The sequence below is a fragment of the Ranitomeya variabilis genome, chromosome 7 (genome assembly GCF_051348905.1).
Source record: "Ranitomeya variabilis isolate aRanVar5 chromosome 7, aRanVar5.hap1, whole genome shotgun sequence".
NCBI lineage: Eukaryota > Metazoa > Chordata > Amphibia > Anura > Dendrobatidae > Ranitomeya > Ranitomeya variabilis.
In genome coordinates this window covers 78945965-78954369 of record NC_135238.1, presented here as the reverse complement: position 1 = coordinate 78954369, position 8405 = coordinate 78945965, and the positions used below count along the sequence as shown (strand labels likewise).

Sequence of the window (8405 nt, the reverse complement as noted above, 5' to 3'; positions counted from 1 at the left end):
GTCTGTTGAGCTTTCAGGGTGGTTTCCTGGCAATTAAAATGCTTATAAAAAGTTATAAAAACTCCAGCTCACCTAGTAGCTCTATGCTAATCCACCTAGGGCTCAGATACCAGCCTCGCCCTGGCCTCACTAAGGAAAATAGAAAAAAATGGAGTCTGGCTCAAGAGGACTGTATTTTCCTTTTCTTTTTCTTTTTTAAAAGACAATATAGTGCATACAAAAGAAAAATTTACATGGTTGACATGACCAGTCAACGCGTTTCGACTGCACTCAGCAGTCTTATATTTTCTTTTGAAAAAGAAAAGGAAAATCCAGTCCTGTTGAGCCGGACTCCAATTTTTTAAATTAAAATGCTTGCCAAATGTGGCACAACTTTAATGAAAGTTTAGTCACTCTTTAAGCTTTGTTTCCATTTACCAGTTGTTTCGGGTCAGTTTTGTAAGCCTGAGCAGGACACGACTGATGCAAACTGATGGTCTGGTGTTCAGAAGAAAATTAGTAAACTGCATCTAGGGTTTCTTGCACCAGAAATAAAAACCTCTTTTATGATCTTTTTCATATGTAATTTTTATGCACGTGTTCACATCATACATTATTCATAGCAGATAATGGATATGTATTACTTTGTTGGCTCAAGAATTGGATGTTGCATGTATTCTAAGTAAATGGCTTGCAACCTTGTGACTGACCTAAATTAACTTGTCTTTGGAAAGGTCATGGATAGGAATTTCCATACCTATATCAGGAAAATTTTTGCTGTGCAGACAAGTATTTTGTATACAAGGCTTTCTCCATTCATGGGGTATGTGCACACTGCATCGTTAATTCGACGGCTAACCTGCCAAAGATTACTTTCTTACAGATTCTTTAGGAAAAAGCCTTTTTCCCTGTAATGGCTCTGCCGGCGGTTTTGTCGTCGTTTTTCGTTCTATATAGGTATATTCTATTGCGAAAGTAGGCGGCTGACTTCTGAGCAGAAGCCACCAAAAGAAAGAACATGTTACTTTTGTAGTTATGGTCTATAGGACTGCCAATAATAACCATTTGTTGTGCTCAGCTTTCTCCAGCAGCCCTAAGGACAATGAATAGAGCAGAGTTGGAGCATGCGCACCTCTGTAGGACCCCATTCTGTGATGGAATAAGCTTTCATTAAGGATCACCACATGCTTAAGCTTCAGGGTGAATTCACTTGATTCAGATTTTGATGCAGAAATTACTGTGACTTTCCTTTTCATCTGGAACAACCCCATTTGGACAATGGAACAGATATTCTTTGAACTTTCTGCAATAAAATTTATAATGTGAATTTTTTGTAAAAATGCTTTGGTTTTGCTGCGATCTTTGAAAACCACAACAAAAATGTTGCGTTTTTTTACCACAATTTCAAAACATCATGGGAAAAAGGACACAGTGCAATTGTGTCATGTGCAGGGGCGTAGCTAGAGCTACGGCCCGGTGACCCACCCCCGCATTGTGCCGCCCGGGGCGGCCCGCCCCCCCCCCGCACCCCCCTTCCTACGCCACTGGTCATGTGAATATACTCTTAAATTCTAAGCGGCCAATATAAATGCTGCACTGAGTTGTAAAAGCATAACCAAAAGTTCAAAAATATTTCAAAGGAGATTACCAACCTAAAGAAGAAAATCACATAATCTATAAGTTAAAAAAAATAATTAAATGGACATAAAAAAGGTATCTCAATAAAATGGGACAGAAAAACATCAGCAAAGTAAAAAGGGAAATGGTAAAAACAAATGGACAGAAAGCACTGGATTATACAATGCGAAGGCATTGAATGACATAAGTAATAACTAGGGTTGAGCGAAACGGATCGTTCATTTTCATAAGTCGCCGACTTTTGGTAAAGTCGGCGTCTCATGAAACCCGACCCGATCACTGTGTGGGGTCGGCCATGCGGTACGCGATCTTGGCGCCAAAGTCGCATTTCGTATGACGCGTTTAGCGCCATTTTTTCAGCCAATGAAGGAGCGTGGGCAGAGTGATGACATAGGGGTTAGGGCGTGCACGCCCATCATTTTATCGCTTGTGCGTAGTAGCGATTTGGAATGTGTAAAACAAAATTTTCTGTGCTGGGACGGAGGAGAGAGAGAGAGAGAGAGAGATCCCCATTGACGTGCATAGGGTTTCGTGTTCCGGCCGATCCTCGACTTTGCGCTGTAATCGGCCGATTTCGCCCGACTCGACTTTGCCAACAGTCGGGTTTCGCGAAACATGACTCGACCCTAAAAAAGTCAAGGTCGCTCAACCCTAGTAATAACCCTTATTGCAGTAAATGTATAATATTCAGTAATTAACATTTACAAAAGAAGAATATAGTTATAATAGTACAGTGCAAAATATACTAGGGGAATATTTACAGTTGGATAGTGGTAAATAGAGCAATAACGATAGTTAGAATGTGGCAAAAATGTAGAAAATTACGCAATTTTCCAAATTTGAATTTTCATGCCCTTAAATCACACAGATATGTCACGCAAAATACTTAATAAGTAACATTTCCCACATGTCTACTTTACATCAGCACAACTTTGGAACCAACATTTTTTTAGGAAGTTATAATGATTAAAAGTTGACCAGCGATTTCTCACTTTTACAACATCATTTTTTTTTAGAGACCACATCACATTTGAAGTCACTTTGAGGGGTCTATAAGATAGAAAATACCCAAGTGTGAAACCATTCTAAAACTGCTCCCCTCAAGATACTCAAAACCACATTCAAGAGGTTTATTAACCCTTCAGGTGCTTCACATGAATTTTTGGAATGTTTTAAAAAAATGAACATTTAACTTTTTTTCACAAAAAATTTACTTCAGATCCAATTTGTTTTATTTTACCAAGGGTATCAGGAGAAATTGGACCACAAAAGTTGTTGTGCAATTTATCCTGAGTACGCTGATACCCCATAGGTGGGGGTAAACCACTGTTTGGGCGCATGGCACAGCTCGGAAGGGAAAGATCACCATTTGACTTTTTCAGCGCAGAATTGGCTGGAATTGGGATCAGATGCCATGTCGTGTTTGGAGAGCTCCTGATGTGCCTAAACAGTGGAAACCCCCCACAAGTGACACCATTTTGGAAAATAGACTACCCAAGGAACTTATCTAGATGTGTGGTGAGCACTTTGAACCCCCAATTGTTTCACTAAAGTTTATAATGTAGAGCCGTGAAAATAAAAAAAAACATTTTTTTTCCACAAAAAAGATACTTTAGCCCACAATTTTTTATTTTCCCAAAGGGATCCAGAGAAATTGTGCACTAAAAGTTGTTGTGCAATTTGTCCTGAGTATGTTGATACCCCATATGTGGGGAGAAACCACCGTCTGGGCGCATGGCAGAGCTCTGAAAGAAGGAATGCAGACTTTGATGGAATAATCTGCGGGCGTCATGTTGCATTTGCAGAGCCACTGATGTACCTAAACAGTAGAAACCTCCCACAAGTGACCCCATATTGGAAACTAGAGCCCCCAAGGAACTTATCTAGATGTGTTGTGAGAACTTTGAACCCCCAAGTGTTTCACTAAAGTTTATAACGCAGAGCCATGAAAATAAAAAATCTTTTTTTCCACAAAAATGACTTTTAGCCCCCAATTTTGTATTTTCCCAAGGGTAACAGGAGAAATTGGACCCCAAAAGTTTTTGTCCAAATTATCCTGAGTACACTGATACCCCAGATGTGGGAGTGAACTACTGTTTGGGCACACGTCGGGGCTCGGAAGGGAAGTAGTGACGCTTTGGAATGTACACTTTGATGGAATGGTATGCGGGCATCATGTTACGTTTGCAAAGCCACTGATGTGCCTAAACAGTAGAAACCCCCCAAAAGTTACCCCATTTTGGAAACTAGACCGCCCAAGGAACTTATCTAGATGTGTTGTGAGAACTTTGAACCCCCAAGTGTTTCACTAAAGTTTATAAGGCAGAGCCGTGAAAATAAAAAAAAATATTTTTTCCCCCCACAAAAATGATTTTTTAGCCCCTAAATTTTTATTTTCACAAGGGTAACAGGAGAAATTGGACCACAAAAGTTGTTGTCCAATTTATCCTGAGTACGCTGATACCACATATGTGGGGGTAAACCACTGTTTGAGTTCACGGCAGAGCTTGGAAGGGAAGGAGCACCATTTTACTTTTTCAACGTAGAATTGGCTGGAATTGAGATTGGACGCCGTGTCGCATTTGGAGAGCCCCTGATGTGCCTAAGCAGTGGAAACCCCCCAATTCTAACTCCAACCCTTACCTCAACACACCCCTAATCCTAATCTCACCCCTAACCATAACCCTAATTACACCCCTAACCCGAACACACCCCTAACCCTAATCTCAACCCTAAAAAGACCCCTAACCCCAACACACCCCATAACCCTAATCCCAACCCTAACCACACCCCTAACCCTAATCCCAACCCTAATCCCAACCGTAAACATAATCCAAACCCTAACCCCAATTTTAGTCCCAACCCTAACCTTATCTTTAGCCCCAACCCTAACCCAAACTTTAGCCCTAACCCTAATGGGAAAATGGAAATAAATACATTTTTTTATTTTATTATTTTTCCCTAACTTAGGGGGTGATAAAGGGGGGTTTGATTTGCTATTTATAGTGGGTTTTTATAGCGGGTTTTTATGTTTGGCAGCTGTGTCACACTAAAAACGCTTTTTATTGCAAAAAATAGTGCTTGCATTACCACATTTTGAGAGCTATAATTTTTCAAAATTTTGGCCCACAGAGTCATGTGAGGTCTTGTTTTTTGCGGGACGAGTTGATGTTTTTAGCGGTAATATTTTCGGGCACATGACGTTTTTTTTATCTCGTTTTATTCTGATTTTTTGTGAGGCAGAATGAACAAAAACCAGCAATTCATGAATTTGTTTGTTTTTTTTTGGGGGGGGGGGGGCGTTTATACTGTGTGTGGTAAAATTGATAAAGCAGTTTTATTATTCAGGTCAGTAAGATGACAGCAATACTTCATTTACAACTTTTTTTATGTTTTGACGCATTTATACAATAAAAACTATTTTATATAAAAAATTATTATTTTTCCATCGCTTTATTCTGAGAGCTATAACTTGTTTATTTTTCCTGTTGATGGAGCTGTACAGGAGCTTGTTTTTTGCGGAAGAAGATGATGTTTTCACGTTTATTTATATCGTCTTTTTGATCGCGTGTTATTCCACTTTTTGTTCGGTGGTATGATGATAAAGCATTGCTTTTTTGCCTTGTTTTTTTTTTTTTTTTTAATGGTGTTCACTAAAGGGGTTAACTAGTGGGACAGTTTTATAGGTCGAGTCATTACGGATGAGGCGATACTAAATATGTGTAATTTTATTGTTTAGATTTTTTATTTATTTAAATATTTATTTATTGATGGAATAAATATTGATTTTTTTATTATTATTTTTTATTATTTTTTTTAAATATTTTTACAATTATTTAAAAAAAAATTGAATTCATTATTACTTTTACACCGTGCCAGGTCACATGGATGGAATAGTACGTCCAATGCCAGAAAGAGGTTAAAAATTAAATACAGTTTTTTACATGCGTTTTTTTTGGCTTCAAATAAAGTACAGGAGAAAAAAGGCACCAAAACCGCACAGTTCAGCAGCATCCTAAGGGTATGTGCACACGTTGCGGATTCCATGGCGGATTTTTCCGCACAGATTCTGCAGAATCCGTAGGTAAAACGCCATGCGTTTTACCTGCGGATTTTCTGCGGTTTTTGTGCGGATTTCACCTGCGTTTTTACACCTGTGGATTCCTACAAAGGAATAGGTGTAAAATGCTGCAGGATTCGCACAAAGAATTGACATGCTGCGGAATATAAACTGCAGCGTTTCTGCGCAGAATTTTCCGCAGCATGTGCACTGCGGATTTGGTTTTCCATAGGTTTACATGGTACTGTACAATGCATGGAAAACTGCTGCGGATCCGCAGGGCCAAATTCGCTGCTGATCCGCAGCCAAATCCGCGACGTGTGCACATACCCTTAGACCACATGGAGCGCAGTTTTCATGAAATCTCATCTACTTTGCTTGGACAGTTAAAAACAGTAGAATTGCTGCATACATGTGGTCAGTTCTGAGGAAGTAGTAATTTTGTACATTGAAACGCGCCGAATGAACCACTACCTTTTCAACGCGCTGAATAAACTACTACCTTTTCATCTCATCATTCCTGGATATACGTCTCAGTTCATCCAGCAGTGCGGAAACCATCCACAAAAATCTCTTCCCTTGATACAAAAAAAAAAAGACATTTTTGCAATTGCTTTTTTTATTATTATTTTTAACAATTTTATAGGAATAAAAATAATAATCTTTATTTGTATATAGCGCTAACAAATTCCCTATCAGTATGTCTTTGGAATGTGGGAGGAAACCGGAGTAGGAACAAAAAAAACTGACATTTTTTCACCTCTGGTATACAGGGAACATAGAAATACTTTGTTATATACAATGTATGTTTATGTATAATAGTATAATCTGCCTCTGAGTTCACTGTCTGCATGGCGTGTCAAGATTATCAAATTCTCCCATCTTCATCAAAAAGGGCTGTGGTGCGTAGATAGAGCTGCAGCCTGTGAACACAGAGGTGTGAATTTAAGTCCTGGGGACACCAGGGAATAATATAATTTTATTTATGCACTGGGCAGAGAAATGTTACCCTGCCCCCTAGGAGCCTGAGCTATGAAGACGTCGGAGAGAGGTGAGTAATAGAAGACGGGACAGTTAGGAACTAGTGTTCACAGTAGACCATGGCCCAATTAATCAGTCTTGATGAGAGGAATTGCTGGAGTAAGATGCTCCTGATTTATTAAGACCTTTCCCGACACCTGCGCACTGCAGTACTTTGCTCTGCTCTCAACAGGGCTGACAAAGTACGCCTGCGCCGGAGCCGCAGCATGAATACAAGAAGAGGATGTCATCGTAAGAAGATGGGAGGCCCCGGACCGGACCGCGACGCCCATCGGACCAGAACCGGACCGGGACCGCCCCTGGGTGAGTATGATCTAACTTATTTTTCTCATCTCTCAGGATACATCGGGGCTTATCTACAGCATTACAGATGCTGGTGGGCTTAGCTCACCTTCGAGTTTGGGGGTGACAGGTTCCCTTTAATGTAGTTTTTTGTGATGTAAAAATCTTTGAATTTATTCCAAAAAAATAATAATATAAAAACACATTTCAAAATGTGCTACCAATTTCTCTGTGATCCAGCAATGGTTTCATGTGTCCCCCAAGACTTGTGTTGTCCCTCCATATGAGCTGAGGTGACATGACTATAGATAGAACAACAAATGTCCGGCATGGAGGCCTTACATTGTATCATGTCCGTGCCTGTAGATGGACAACAAGAATAGTCGGAGGGGGAGTGGAGAGCAATCTGTAGAGTTTTTGCAATTTTGAGCCCAAATTCTTTAACTTTAAATTTTAGAAAAGAGGAAATAAAATAATAAACATAAATATAAGCTAAAAAAAATTAAGTAAACTACTTTTATCATTTATCATATATTTTCTTTTTTCTTTTTTGGTCTAAATCTTTTCCAGGGCAAACATTTATGTGTCACTTTTTGGTGTAGAATTAATATACAGCTCTGTTCTCATTTGTAGCTATGTGCTGTTTGCAATCTACATCAGCATTTTTTTTTTACAAACCCTACAGCAGAGATATCCTTCAGATGACAGAACATGATGGTCTCTGTCAGAAGCCTACGTGCAAAAAGTGTAAATGGCCTGGTATCATTTGAGCAGCTTGCTGCATTATCTCTATGTATCACCATGAGACAAGCTAATTCCACTACATGATGGATACAGATAAGGCCTCACAGGGAAGAAAACAGCTCGTCAGTGTTCATTGGACGATTAAAACAATGTAGAATATCTATCTTATTTTTGGGAGGATTTCTTTTGTGTCAAGAAAACTAAGGCTTGGAATGATAGACTTCAATGCATGAATGACAGATTATTCACATTATTATGTATGGACAAATAACTTTATAAATAAGAAATTATTTGCTCCTTTCTATTTGGTTAAGTCAATGGCTTTATTTGTTGTTGCTGTCATTTTTTTTCTCCACTTTTCAAGCCTATGACTAGTGACTTACTATAGAAAAGGTTATACGGTATATAATAATGTGACAGTAGCCAGTGATGGTTATATTCACATCTGCTGCTTATTGATCTATTGAAACAGAGTATAATCTAGTAGTTGTATACTCTGACATACCCATGTGGGCTTAGCTATCAAGGGTACAAAGATGCAGGCACATTTGAGCACTGGATCCTAAATTATCCCAAAGGCCCCACTGTCACACACATGGGAGGCTAGAAGCAGGCACAGCCCGATCGGCTCTGCTACATAACAGCGATCATCAGATCGCTG

General features: G+C 39.3%; 1 long non-coding RNA gene across 1 annotated transcript in view; it reads right to left on the bottom strand.

The window, feature by feature from the left end:
* Nucleotides 1-1123: 1123 nt before the first annotated feature.
* LOC143784992 (uncharacterized) overlaps nt 1124-8405 on the bottom strand; it is a 135767-nt gene continuing 128485 nt past the window's right edge. The window contains exons 2-3 of the long non-coding RNA XR_013217937.1: nt 6180-6255; nt 1124-1282 (exon numbers count right to left, since the gene is read on the bottom strand). This is a non-coding gene — a long non-coding RNA (uncharacterized LOC143784992). The remainder of the gene's footprint in view (nt 1283-6179; nt 6256-8405) is intronic.